The following is a 15,137-nucleotide window of genomic DNA, read 5'->3' on the forward strand; positions in this document are numbered from 1 at the left end:
ATCAGAATCTGTTAACCTGAATCACTGTCATCAGCATCCAATCATTTATCAACATCCTAAATTATTGCACTCTTTTCCCATACCAACAACATAGGGGCATCATTTGCAGCCTCAAAATATTCAAAGTTGAATTACATGGCCATTGCAAACCCCCCCTCCCCCAATTCCTCAACTTTGTATTCCGTCTGCTTCAGCATTACCATAACTTCATTTAAAAATGATCTGCTGTAGAACATCTTGCAGGCCATCCAGAAATTGGATTAGAAAAGTGTTGAGAGGTAAAACAATTCACTGAAGTTTGCCATCCGTACTACATGACTCCTCTATATAAGGATGAGAAGGAGCATTGCCGAGCTCTGGGGAAGCTTGAAGACTTTTATTTGGTGATTTCTGATTTCACAATCATTTTAGGTGATGAAACCAATCAGTGTTCTTGTCCTGTGAAACTAAGAATTTTTCAAACTGTCATATTAGTTTATGCAGCTCCTGAAAACTTGTGGCCCTAATTTAAAAAAAAAAAAAAGACTGAAACTCCATAATAATTTACAAACGAATCTGTCTATTGCATAAATCAGTTCACAACAAACCGTTTGTCTGATATTCAATATAAAAGAGTTTGGCATCATCATAATGCAGTGACTGTGTAAATTGCAGTAAACACTGCACTGCATTATAGAAACATTTTAGAAACCATTATTTAACAGCTTAAGTAAATAAAGCCAAACATTTCAGAACTCCCTGGTTCCTTCATCAGTGGCAGTGCATAAACATGAAAACTTTTAAGTAAATCTGCACGCACACACACACACGCACGCACGCACGCGCCTCAGTAGCCAGGTGGGTAGGAGCAGCAGTGTGGCACATGCTTCTTGATTAGACTGGGGTTTGAGCCCGTGACTGCCAAATACGGAGGATGCAATATAGCCTTAGTTGCTAATGCTCCTAAAAACCAAATAACAAACAACAAATCTGCATACTTATATGATGTTGTCCCACAATAAGAATAATAATAATAATGACTTGTGGGTTTTTATACCCGTGGAAACAAAGGAACCAGGAGATACTCAATCTTGAATTTTGATTGGCCTCTTTGTTTGTTTGTTATTTGGTTTTTTAGGAGCATTAGCAACTAAGGCCATATTGCTCCGGGAATGTGCGGTGGTCATTCCCCGACCTTTCCGCATTCTCCATATTTGGTGGTGACGGGATCGAACCCCGGTCTAATCAAGAAGCATGTGTTACGCACTGCTGCTCCTTCCCACCTGGCTATGGAGGTGTTTCTTGCCTCTTTGATGAGAGATGCATATCAGTTGCCATGCCTGCCCATTATTATGCTTCTGGAGTTCAACGCTTTATTAATCCTCGGGTAGATCATCCTGCATATTTTATAGAAAGAGCTTCAGGTTGTGTGGTTTGAATCCTAATTCTCTGTGGAATAGAATGAGACATGCTGATGGGATGGACATTTAACCTTTGTTCATGTTTGACTTTTTTGTTGTAAACCTTTTGTATGCAGGGGATGATATACTTCTATAATGTTCCTACTCTTGTGATGTGTCATTTAGGATGTTAGGGTTGGATGTTCCCAATGCTGCAGTGTTGGGTAAATGGCAGTATACATACATACCCTCTGCTTATTAGAGCCACACTTATGCTCTTTCACTCTTTTGAAAAGTCTTCTTCCATTCTGTCGAATATAAGATTTTTGGTAGCCTCCGCGTTGCAATGTTCTCTGATATTCCCTGCCAGAGACTTGGTCATTTGTAAACACCTCTTTTCAATATTCTCTGGCTTAAAAGACAGAGTGTGGTTATTAATGGACACTGCTCTTTATGGACCAATTTTATTAGTGGAGTCTCCCAGATTTCAGTGCTGGCCCATTGTTCTTCTCTCTATTTATTAATGATATTGATGAAGGTATATCAGGCAAGGTGGTTAATTGACAGTAATCAGGATAAGCTACTGCAACAAAATCTAAAAAACTTAGGCAGATGAGCTGAGAAATGGCAATCGAAGTTTAACATTGACAAATAAAAATGGTAGATGAATGTACCAACTGTATGGTGCTATACTCAGAATTGTGGAAAATGAAAAGGTGTGGAGGTAATTGTGCAATCCGATATGAAGTATCTGAGCAGTGCAGACAGGCTGCCAGGACAGCTCATAGGGTTTGTCAATGATATATAAAAACTTTTCTAGTAGGGATAAGATGGTGATTGTCTCACTGTATAAGACAATGGTTAGGCCACATCTTGAGTACTGTATACAGGTCTGGAGGCCTCACTTTAGGAAGGATGTAGATCTGTTGGAATTAGTGCAGAAAAGGGCAACCAAATTGGTGAAGGGAACAGAAGGATGGTGTTACCAAGAAAGGCTTCAGTTCTGCAAATTGCAGTGTCCTGAGGCTAAGCACCTGCAAGGTGATCTGATGGAGGTTTTTAATAGAATAGAACAGAATCTTTAATTGCAGCATGATATACAAACAATTAGTTCCATCATGTCATGGTGGTGCTAGGGGTTTACAATACATATTTACAAAAGAGATACACATGAGAAAACCATATGTACATAAATCCAGATTATTAGAAGGCAATAAAGCACAGTTCTACATTTTCAGTTCGACGAGGATTTCCTTCCTGTATTTTTTATTGTTGATCACTTCTTGGAGGTTCCCATCGATCGTAGGCAGCATTTGCTTTAGCAAAAAAAATGCCGGTTATGGTTTGCTAGCAGCTGTGTAGTGATCCCAGAAGTTCAGCTCTGTAATTTTACCGGTGGCCATCTTGATGGTGAACAGCAGCCTTCTTTCTCCAATGTAAGACTGCACGGTCCCAATCTTACATTGGGACCGTGCAGGTCATCTGAGAAGAGCATCTGCTAACTGCATAGATCTGAGAGCTGGGGGAAGGTGGAATCCATTTTAAAAGCCAGAATTCGGCAGAGAATATTCTTTTAATGTTGGATTTGGCAGCCGAGGCCCATATCTCTGAAGCATACAGTATTGTCGAGTATATGTTTGATACAATGTATCTTTTTACCAAGTTTGGGTCGGTGGTGTGGAGTAGCTGTTGTTTGGTGACCCAGCATAGTGAAGTCAGCCTCGACAGTATGAGGGTTATGTGATTGTTGAAGGATAACTCGGAGTCGAAAATGACCCCCAGATCTTTGTGTGTTTGAACACTTGGAACTGAGGAGCCATTGAGCACAGGCTCCAACGTTGTTGGGCTATTTGTGCCGATTTTACGGGATTAATTTGAAGGGATCACCACACAGATGTCCAAAACTGCATTTTTCAACAGGACTCAGCACCTTGCCACACAGCAAAATTGGTGTTTTATGTTATTTATATTTAATGATGAGTTTGTCTTCTTGTCTCACAAGGCTTAAAACATACTTACACCAATGTTTTTCTTCGTTTTTCACCCTTAAGATGCAGTCATACCTCAGATATGCTGGCATTACAGTGTTTGGCAACAGTCTAGATTTGAACCTATTGAAAATTGCTGGTACATAATGTCATCTAAAATTGCTGAGAAGAAGCCAACAAGTAAGATTCAGCTATAGGAGAGCATTGTAAGGGTGTGGTACCACGAAACTGGCCAAACATATATCCAGAAGTTGATTAATTCTATGCCAGATTGTTGCAAGGCTGTAATTGCAGCTTGAGGAGGAACAACAAAATATTGAGAACTTATTTTGCTGATTTATAGTACATAATACTTGTAAAATAACAAGAGAATTATATCTCAATATAGTACGTAGAATGCTTCCGTATGATACTCTCCAGAAATTAAACCAAAAAAATTGAAAAACTTACATTAGAGTAACAAATAGTTTAAAAAATAATTAAAAATCAATTAAAAGAATTTAACGAAAAAAATTGCAAAATGATTTTCCTTCCTATAGCATGAACCAAGGCTGTAATGCTCAATACATTCTACATCGATATCAATATTTGTAAAATAATAAGAGAAGTTTACCTCAATATAGTATGTAGAACATTTCCGTATGATACTCTCCACAAATAAAAAAAAAAAAAAAACCAAAAACTTACATTAGAGTAACTAGTATGAACCAGAGCTGTAATGCTCAATGCATCCTACGTTGATATCAATTTTTGTAAAATAATAAGAGAAGTTTACCTCAATATAGTATGTAGAACCTTGTCGTTTTTGCGCCACCAAAAACCAACCAACATGAACCTAAGACAGGAGATCAAAGAGATGTGGCATATGCAACAAGTAACGACCATCCCGATCGTTGTGTCAACCACCGGTATGGTGCCAAAGACCCTACATAACAGCCTACAGCAATAGGTCTCCCAGAGAACACCTACAAGGAACTCCAGAAAATCCCAATCACAAGGTGGAACCCCACTCGGAGAAGTAATATAAGAGCAACAACAAAGTAACACCAGACACAATTTGCACAGCCATTTACTGTGCTGATTAAGTAAAAGGAGCACGATTGGCCCAGTGGTTACAATGCCACAAGTTCAATGGTTCAAATCCCGCAAAATAGAAAAAAAAAATTTTAAAAATTGCAGTCATTTTATTTGACCTACTTCCCTCAAGGTCAAAGTGATGGCTGAGGCACATAGTGGCGTCATCTGATGTTTCTCCCATAATTACCACCCAAAACTGGATGTCAACACTAAACAGGTACATCCCCATAGCTGGATGCAGATTAGTTGTAGAAATATTGAACGTAATGCCTCGAATATGGCACAGGATAAAGTCACTCATGTCCAGGCTTTAGGCAGAGGGGTCGGTTCAAGAAGTCAGAGACAGTGTCCTGCAGACAAAAGGGGAGCAAGTGGCACTGTCTTCCATATGGCTACCACAACTGGAAGGCAAGACCATCCAGCCCAAACAACTGGAAGTGTTTCCTGCGCAACTGTACTAGTAACTACCCAGGAGGAAAGAAGCCAGCACATGAAGTGGAGCATCGATATGAATACATTCATCATGCAAGCATACTACAAAGTAACAAAACCAATATATGTGGGAAGGAAAATGTGGGAGCAGTTCATCTCCACAATGGGGAATGTGGACCCCTAGTGGGTGGTGTATAAGATGACCACCAATAAACTCCCCAGAGGCAAGGTCCGCACTACCACAAGAATGCCGCAGAGCCTTTCAACAACAACATGAGAACAATCAATCGAAAACATATTGAACTGTATCTACAAAGAATCTGCAAACCCAAACACTGAAGCGCAATTCCAACTGTGCCGGGATAATGAAGAATACGACATGGAAACCCAAGAACAGCCAGTTACCCCAGAAGAACTCCTTTGTGCAGCAGCACAAATCAGACCAAAAAAGTGTCTGGGAAAATATATGTTTGAGCCAGAGATAGTGAAGCAAGTGGCTGAGTTGACCCCTGATCTCCTACTCAAGCTATACAATTGCTGCCTGGAACATGGATACTTTCTCATGGAATGGAGAGTGGCAGGCTTGAAGCTAATATTGAGAAACCACAGCAAGAATCTGGAATTACCAAGATCATACAGACTCATAGCATTGCTATCAGTGCTAAGTAAATTGTATGAGAGACTTACACAAACACATCCAGCAACATTACTCAGCGCAAACTTTGAAGCAGCCAATCAGTATATGGCTTCAAAACAGGCCTGTCAACAATTAAAGCCATGAGAAACCTGCTTGTGGTTGCAAGCGAATGTCAGACCAAATACTTTTTGGTGATCGCAGTGGAATTTGTCGGGGCATTCGACTCCCTTTGCTGGTCGAGTGTCCAGACAGTGAATGTACCGATCAACTGTTACAACAATATAAAGACATATCTTTCACAACAGAAGATTGAAGTAATAGCACCCTACCAAAAGGCTCATTAAAAGTCCACAGGGGTCTTGCTGGGCCCGCTCCCGTGGAATATGGTCTTCAACGACTTCTTTAGCACTGACCTGGGAGAGGTTCAGAGCCAGGCATTCACAGACGACCTTGTCCTGATGGTGGAAGCTGACTCAAGGGCCCAACTAGAAGTTCGAGCAAACAATGCTCTAATGATCCTTAAAAACTGGACCACCGCAAATCATCTACAGATCTAACCTGGGAAAACTTCATCCATCCTGCTCAAAGGAACACTGAATATTAGAAGACCACCAAAGATCAAAATAAATGGAATGGTACAGCTGGCTACACAGATGAGATACCTTGGAGTCATACTCAATAACAGCCTCTTCTTCCAAAAAGCATCTGAAACACTTAAGAATTAAAATCAGAAGATACACAGCTCTGGTCGCCAGGATTTCCAGGCACGACTCGGCCTTCAGTAAGAGATCACTCTCCCTATACTACAAAGCAACCTTCTTACCAATGATTTCCTATGCAGCCGCAATCTGTTACCATAAAACAACGATGGCAATAAACAAAAGAATCCTGGACTCAACCAAAGAAAAATACTCCTAGCAATGACCTGAACATGTAACACTGTCAATACGCAGGCACTGCAGGTCCTATTGGGGGCCCCTCCCTTTGAACCTGGAGATTGTAAGACGTTGCCTACTCTATCATCTGTCAAAAGGAGTTTCAACGACATTTGTGAATGGCAAACCGTTGGACCACCTCAACTAAAGGAGAGATAACATGAAAGTTCCTACCCAATGTCTACAAATTCTATCCGAGATCACCACCCTGGTTCTAACCAGGACTATACTCAACATATTTCCTAATGGGCCACTGACCCTTCAATGATAAACTTGTAGCCCTCGGAATGCTCGAGGACCCACAATGCTCATGTGGGGAAAGAGAGACATGGCATCACCTGATGCACCAATGCCCAAATTACGAGGACCTGCACGGGAACTTCATCACACAGCTTGCTTACATAGGTTGTAAGCAAGGTCTTGTGCATACTTTGTAAAGATCTTGTATTCCTCCTGCGAGGAGTACATGATCTTCACAAAGTATGCGCAAGACCCCTTCATGAGAAGAAGAGCCACAACAGTAACAAGAAATAGACAACAATGAAAAGAAAATCCAGCGCTGTATCCCAAGGAAATGGACCCATAATAATAGTGGACATGACATTCTCCTGAATGTAACCACAACTCGGATGAGACCAAGCACAAGAACGAGACCGTCGCCTGAAGTATGACCTGACGTGACAACCACAAGATTCAGACCAACTATCAACATAGGACAATGAACCTTGTTGACAACATGCCAATGGGCGATCCAAACCAGGCCCTAGCCTGGCTTGCTTTAATTCACACTCCCTGGCAGGGGGAGAGACAACCCTGTCTCTCACCCTTCCCTGCTGCTTCTCTCTTCTCCTGGTGAGGCACAGGCATGCCTCACTGACCACTGGGGGCACCTTCCCTGGCATCCCCATACTTCTGTCTTCCCCCCAGCCTTCAATCCTCCCCCTACTCAGTCTATACAATATCATATGTCCCACACAAATAAATTTAATCACACAAAACTGAACCACGATCAACGATATTTGGCCTTCCAATTCTAGCATCCTCTTTTTTTTTTTTTTTTTAACATAGGTCCTAGTCACTGAAATCTCAGGAAACTAGGTGGCAGGGCCTGCCAGAGTAAAATATAGAGCTACTGGGTACCTGATCTGCCTCCACAGGGCCAAGTGTGGGCATCATTGAGTCTCATCAGGGGCCCAGTGGCTAAATAGCCAGAAGAACAACAGTACACATATACATGATCCATACACTTTTAAATTTACAGTGAACTGCTATGCCTACAATAAAAGCAATGCAGAGGGAGGAAACCCCTGGTGCCGTTTGACACTAAATACACTTTGCACTACAAAGTAACAAAGATACAGACAGACATGACAATGTGCAGGATGAAACTACACACCACATGGTTGGAACAATTATTATTAGCTATATGGTGCAAGGAAGCCTGCGGCTTATGCTGCACAACCAAAAAAAAATTTCTAAATTACCCTGAGAGAGAGAGAGAGAGTCAGAAGTAGAAGGGAATCACCAAGAAAGAGAAGAATGATGATATCCAGCTCAGGACCCTGGGTGTGCCAAGCCCATACTCACCAGATGTGTGAGCCCCTGGGGTTCAGTTTCCCAACTGTTCAGATCACTTAACTGCAAATAGCAGACCAAAGATGGACCATCATCAAGAACCTGATAGCTTCTGCAATCTTGGAAAAAGTAGAGCAGGATGTGAGTGACCAACTACAAACAACAATGAATAGAGACACAATGGAACTAGAACTGGAGCAGGAACAGCAAGTACAAGAACCACAACCCAGAGCAGTTGAAGTGGAAACAGACGATATCGCACTATCCAGAATAGAAGAGTGGAAGAAAGCCATAGCAGAATTTGAGGGAATGGACCCCACACCATACCAAAGTAGAGCCCTAACAGAATCCTGTTGCAAGTTAGACTACTTCAATAAGCAAATAATTCCAGATTATCTCAACATTGAAGTAAGACTAGACACCATCTGCACAGCCATTTACTATGCCACTGTAGCAGCCACCAAGATTAATGGAAGGGGAATCAGAGACGACCAACATAACGCAAAGACAAGGATCCACCAGTACACAGCTCACATCCACAACAGTCACCTAGTCCTACACTGTGATGCTTTAGCATTTGCATATCCTCATGCATGCTTTCTCTTTTTACTCAACGTGACCATGCTCTGCCCATTCCATTTTTAACGTTTTATATTTCATATTTATGTATGTATTCAAGCAGCTGACGAAGAGATACTTAAATCTGAAAGCTCCTGTTAATTACTTATTAAACCCAGTTACTGTTCTTCTGGCTGCACTGAATTTCTTTCTCATATATGGAACTTTCTCTACAGCTCTTGGTCCGGTACCACAGGCCTCTTTAATTTCAGAAGGTAGAAGAGATGAGTAAAGATAGGCCACTGACCCAATACCAATGGTGTAACAGAAGTAAGAAGCTGATAAGAAAAGCGAAGGCCATTCTCAAGAAAGACAACGCCCACAGCAAACACAAGATCTCTAACACTGGTCAACACTTAAAATGTTACGAAAACACCCAATTGTGAATAATTTTATTATTCTGAACAAGAAAATTACATTAAAATTTGTTGATTGGCTCTTGATTTTGAATTATAGTTGGAATCTCATATTAGCAAGTTACCCTACATTATCAACTACAGCTCTTGGCAAAATGTATGGCAACACCACAGTTTCAGTACTAGAATGCTCTGCATCATATGATGTGTTGTTGTCACCTCAAACATGTCTTCAACTCAGTTGCAGTAATCCTCAAATATGGCTAGGTACTGGGTGATTTGTTCTAAGTTAACGGTTGTTCTCTGTGAGATTCTACTTTTTGCACAGTACCTGTGTCATGTAAGATTAATATGCCCTGTAATTGTGTGAATACGCCAGATGACTTCTGTTATGTATGTGGAGAAGTGACGTTAGCTTCAAGAATGTGTCCCTTAACTCGAACCATAAAAAAAGGCCTACTTCTTGTTCTTTGGGTGAAAAGTAGGTAACAGGACAAGAACTGGGCTCCAAACATATGCTGTGCTACTTGTACATCAAAACTCAACGTGTGGGTGAAATCGAAAGCGACGTTTTATGCCTTTTGTAGTGCCCATGATATGGAGGGAGCCAACATATCATGTCACAAACTGTTATTTCTATATGGTGCTTCCTATTAGAAAAGAGAGGACAATAAACAAAAAGTGGACAGTGATGTACCCAAATATACCATCTGCAATTTGTCCTGTGCCTCACGGTGAAGTACTACTTTTTCCTGAACCACCCAACCATTTTTCTGTGCACTTCAATGAAGACACTGATGAATATTAACTTAATGTACTGTTATTTGGTTGTTATTTGGTTTTTAGGAGCATTAGCAACTAAGGCCATATTGCTCGGGGATATGCGGTGGTCATTCCCTGACCTTTCCGCATTCTCTGTATTTGGTGGCGACGGGCTCGAACCCCGGTCTAATCAAGAAGCGTGTGTTACGCACTGCTGCTCCTTCCCACCTGGCTACGGAGGCGCCAACTTAATGTACATGAAGAAGTATAGTAGCTATCTATGTCAAGGAATCCACAATTTTGTCCAAACCTTTACCCTTCTGAATCACATAAGATCACAGAAAGTGAGCTTAATGACCTCATCAGGAACTTGAACTGCCGAAGGTAAGGCAGAGCTTTTGGCCTCGAGGCTGCAACTGTGGAATCTTCTAGATTATTCTTGAAAGTGACAAAATTTTGTACTCGAAATAAAGACTATGATACCTACTGTCAAACAGAAGGTGAACTAACTGTTTGTAAGGATTGTTGATGGTCTAATGGCAGCAACGAACACAAGGCACATTCTCAAAGAAATTTGACTATTTATAGACATTTCTAAGGTTCGCCTTAAGGCTGTGTTATTACACAATGGAAATATGTTGCTTCAATACCTCTTGTGTATGCCATCCACAAAAAAGAAACATACACAAACATGGAGATCATCCTCTTAGGTGTATACTATAAGAAGTATGAGTGGAAGATATCTGGTGATTTAAAGGTAATTGCCATTTTATTAGGACTACAAAAGGGATTATACTAAGTATTGTTGCTTTCTCTGCGAGTGGGATGGTCATGATAAGGATATGCACTACGAGAAGAGAAGTTGGCTTCAATGAAAATCATTAATGCCTGGAATGAAGAACATAGCATTTGAGCCTCTAGTACAGTGGTTTTTCAACTGGGGTGCCGCAACAACATTCCAGAGGTGCCACGTAATTTGGGTTTAATTTAATTAAACTGATTTTTTAAAAAAAATTTATACATTTATTTCATTATAAAAAGGTTTACAGTATCCATTGTACGCTATGTTTTTAATTTTGTGGTGATCTATAATTGATGTTTATTTAGTGCCTCTATATAAAGAATAAAATTATTATATAAGTACACATAATTTGTATTATGAATTTTAATTTTGTTTATAGTTATTATAATAATATAACTAACATATAACATTTTTTTAAATATTATATATATATATAACTGTATATGAAGTTATGTAGAAGAATGTGAGCAATAAAAAAGAGAAAGAGTGACAGAACAGATTAATGCCATCAAATTTATGATTGTACATTACATCTGTCTGTATATAACATTTTTTAATTATAATACCAACTGGATAAATTGGAGAATTTAGAATAAAAGTATTAGGAGTGAAAACTATACTCATTAGTTCAAAGGGCCAAGTATTTAGGTAACCTAAGTTGGTATTCTTTGTACCCTATAAATAAACACATAGAATATAATAACATAAAATAAAAATAGTAAAATTAAAATGATGGTATAGCTAATTAAAGATATATGGATACACTGATTGGAACATTAACTAGGGCTAGCTCCACTCAATATATCCCATCAATAATTAGCTGCGGCTATCTGTATCTGTTTGCCATTTGCCAGTTTTTCTATGTTCAAATATACTGAGAATTTACTATGAATATATAATCAAATTGGTTTAATTACTTTAATATACATTAAATTTAGCAGAAAACTGGCAGAATAACCACTAGCCCAACAGATAGCAGTGAAAATTAATAATAAAAATAATGGAAGTGAATCGTGAATAATATACGTGAGTACCAACTATTTATTTATGTAGTGAAAAGGAAGGCTTATGCCTAAAATTAAGGCAAATACGAAGAGGAATAAGGATAGTAATAAAGCGCAATCAAACAGATAGCTGCAGCTAATTATTGATGGGATATATTGAGTGGAGCTAGCCCTAGTTAAAGTTTTCCATATGGATACATTCAATGTATCCATATATCAATAATTAACTATATCATCATTTTAATTTTACTATTTTTATTTTATTTTATTTTATTTTATGGGTTTATTTATATGGTACAACAAAGAAGTCCAACTTAGGTTACCTAAATACTTGGCCCTTTGAACTAATGAGTATAGTTTTCACCCCTAATACTTTTATTCTAAATTCTCCAATTTGGTATTATAATTAAACTCTAAATTATCCAACTCTAAATTATCCAGTTGGTATTATAATTAAAAAAAAAAATAATAATAATAATAAAAAAAAAATATATATATACATATACAGAGAGAGAATCGGATCTAATAGGCAGAAAATTGAGTAGTGGTGCCACAAAATAAAATAAATTACTTAAGGGTGCCTTTATTAAAAAAAAGTTGAAAACCACTGATCTAGTAGATCCAAATAAAGTTTTACTTCCACCACTCCACGTCAAACTTGGGCTCATTAAAAATTTCATGAAGGTTTTGGAAGTGAACAGTCCTGCATTTACATGCTTGCAAGAGAAATTTCCAAGACTTAAGTACAGAGAAGATTAAGGCAGGCATTGTCATTGGTCCACAAATAAGGCAACTTTTCAAAGATGAACAGTTCAAATGTGTCCTTAGTGATAGCAAGAAATCAGTGTGGAAAGCCTTTCGAAAATGTTTTGAGTGGTTTTCTAGAAAATGTTAAAGTCAGTCAACTACAGGCAGCTCATGGAAGATCTCATTAAATCTTATGAAAAACTGGGGTGTAACATGTCATTGAAGATGCATTTCTTGTACTCTCACCTGGATTTCTTCCTGCTGAACAGTGGTACCATCAGCGATGAATATGGTGAGCATTTCTATCAAGACATCACAGTGATGGAACAAAGATTAAATGCAAATGGAGTGCTGCCATGTTAGCTGATTATTGTTGGATGGTGAAAGGGGATGCTCCTGAAGCTGAATACACGTGAAAGGCGAAAAGGTCCTGTGTTTGACACACAGGTATGTTCTTAGCTACATCTTACTGACATATAAATAAAAAATATTGTATAAATATAAAAAGCTATTTTTTTTGAAAACGAGAATCAATCTGCCATTTTAAGCACTATTTCCATGTTTAGATTTTGTTTCCAAAATCTATAAAGTAAACTTACTTTCATGCCCATAACAAGATACAACCCAAAATTTGTTGTTCGGTGTAATCAGAGGATAAAAGAATGCCTTAACACCTTCAAGCAGAAACTCCTGGCACTCAGCAAGAGACTTCTCCACTACAGGGAGAGTGCCCAGAGGTAAACAGACAGCAAGACATTAAACGAAAACCACAGAGCCTTCTACAGGAAGATCGGACAAGAGAAGAAGGAAGACAACGGACCCCACCCACCCACCCACAACCAGAAGTTACTCTGAGCTCTGAGGAAACCTGTGGAGTAGTGAATTAGCCATAATGGGCATGCCCTCTGGATAGATCTAGAGAAGAAAACCAAGAACATACAAGAGACTACAGAATGGGTTGAAAGGCGTACAACGATTGATCAGGAAGCTCCACAATGGTGAATCCCAGAATAGATAACAACTGTTGGTACAAGAAGTTCAGTTGCACACACAGGCACATAATGGAGCAGTACAGTCCTAGAGTCTCTGATTCAAGGAATCACCTACCTGAAGGCTAAGAACAAAGACACCACAAACCCGGCAAAATACAGATCAATCACCTGTCTCCCAATGATGTACAAGATCCTGACCAGCTGCATAACTAAGAAAATATCAGACCACTTGGAAAGCCAGAACATCATGGCCAAGCAGCAGAAGGGATGTAAGCAGATGAGCAGAGGACACATGAAGCAATTGACCACTGATGCTGCAGTTATGGAGCAAGCTTACAAGAAGCACCACGACCTGTACACAGCCCACATCGACTACCACAAGTTGACTCCATGCCCCATATTTGGTTGATAGAGACACTGAAGATCTATAAAGTCAACCCAACACAGACACACTTCCTATAAGCAACCATGGCAAAATGGAGGACCACCATCAAGGTCAAGAACATAATGCCCAAACCAATACCCATCAGAAGAGCAACTTCCAGGGAGATGCCCTGAGTCTACTATGGTTCTGTTTAGCACTCAGCTCACTGTCCACCATGCTCAATAACATCAAGCACAGATATACCTTAAAAGAAGGAAGAACCTGTACACCTTCTCTCTTTCCTAATGTACATAGATGACATCAAACCTTATGCTGCAACTGATAATCAACTTCATAAAGTACTGTGGATAACCAAAGAGTTCAGCACTGACATCATGATGCCATTTTGCCTAGAAAAATGCAAGGCCCATGGATTGCAAGAAGGACCTCCAGTTGGGCAAAACTACCAGCTGAAGATTGGTGATGAGATTTAAGCCATAACATAGGGACAGACATACAAGTATCAGGGGATGATGCAGGCCCACCACTTAGAACACAAGATCAATGCCTGCCTGACTGAGAAATACCATCAGAGACTGAAAATCCTGTTAAAATTACAGCTGAATGGCGGGAACATGGTCACAGCCATAAACACTTAGAAAAGCCCCAGTACTACTAGTAGTAGTAGTAGTGGCATTTGATGCAAGAAAGCAACTGTATGAGCTTATGCAGCATCAGCCAAAAAAAAAAATAATAAATATTAATAATAAATAAATAAATAAATAAAAAAAATAAAATAAAAAAATCACACCATTCCCTCCAAATGTCAGTCCAGTTCCTCCTAAAATTTATTTAAATTGTCAACTTCCACAACGACAGATGGAAGTTTGTTCCAGCAGTTAACCACCCACTGGCTAAAGGCAAATTTCCGCACATCTATTCTACATCTGTCTTTTCTTAATTTGAATTTATGCCCCCTTAGGTTCGTAATCTGAACAAGTGGAAGGATCCCATCAGAATTCAGCGCGCTCAACCCATTCAAGGCCTTATACACCTCAATCAGATCACTGCGCAGGTGCCTAGTCTCCAGCCCCTGCAATTTGCAGAACTTAAGCCTCTCTTGGTAAGAGGATCCCTTCATTCCCCTCACCAATCTTGTTGCCCTTCTCTGTACACGCTCAAGTAAATCTACATCCTTCCTAAAATGAGGCCTCCAGACCTGTACGCAGTACTCAAGGCATGGCCTGACCATTACCTTATACAGAGGGACAATCACCTCCTTCTCCCTACTAGCAAAATTGCTATATATCATTGACAAAACCCCATGACCTGCCCTGGCAGCCTGTCTGCATTGCTCAGAAAACTTCATATCTGACTGCACAATTACTCCCAGGTCTTTTTCATTTTCTACCACTTTAAGTGTAGTACCACACAGTTGGTACTACACTCTGGGGTTACTTCTACCCATA

The 15,137-nt window shown here is 39.6% G+C and overlaps 1 protein-coding gene across 2 annotated transcripts in view; it reads left to right on the forward strand.

Annotated features, from left to right (window-relative positions):
• Positions 1-15,137, forward strand: part of RhoGAP102A (Rho GTPase activating protein at 102A) — a 284,922-nt gene that overhangs the window by 250,963 nt on the left and 18,822 nt on the right. The gene's annotated exons all lie outside the window — the stretch shown is intronic.

The sequence above is a fragment of the Mastigoproctus giganteus genome, chromosome 2 (assembly GCF_048544385.1).
Source record: "Mastigoproctus giganteus isolate SK-2022 chromosome 2, ASM4854438v1, whole genome shotgun sequence".
Classification (NCBI taxonomy): Eukaryota; Metazoa; Arthropoda; class Arachnida; order Uropygi; family Thelyphonidae; genus Mastigoproctus; species Mastigoproctus giganteus.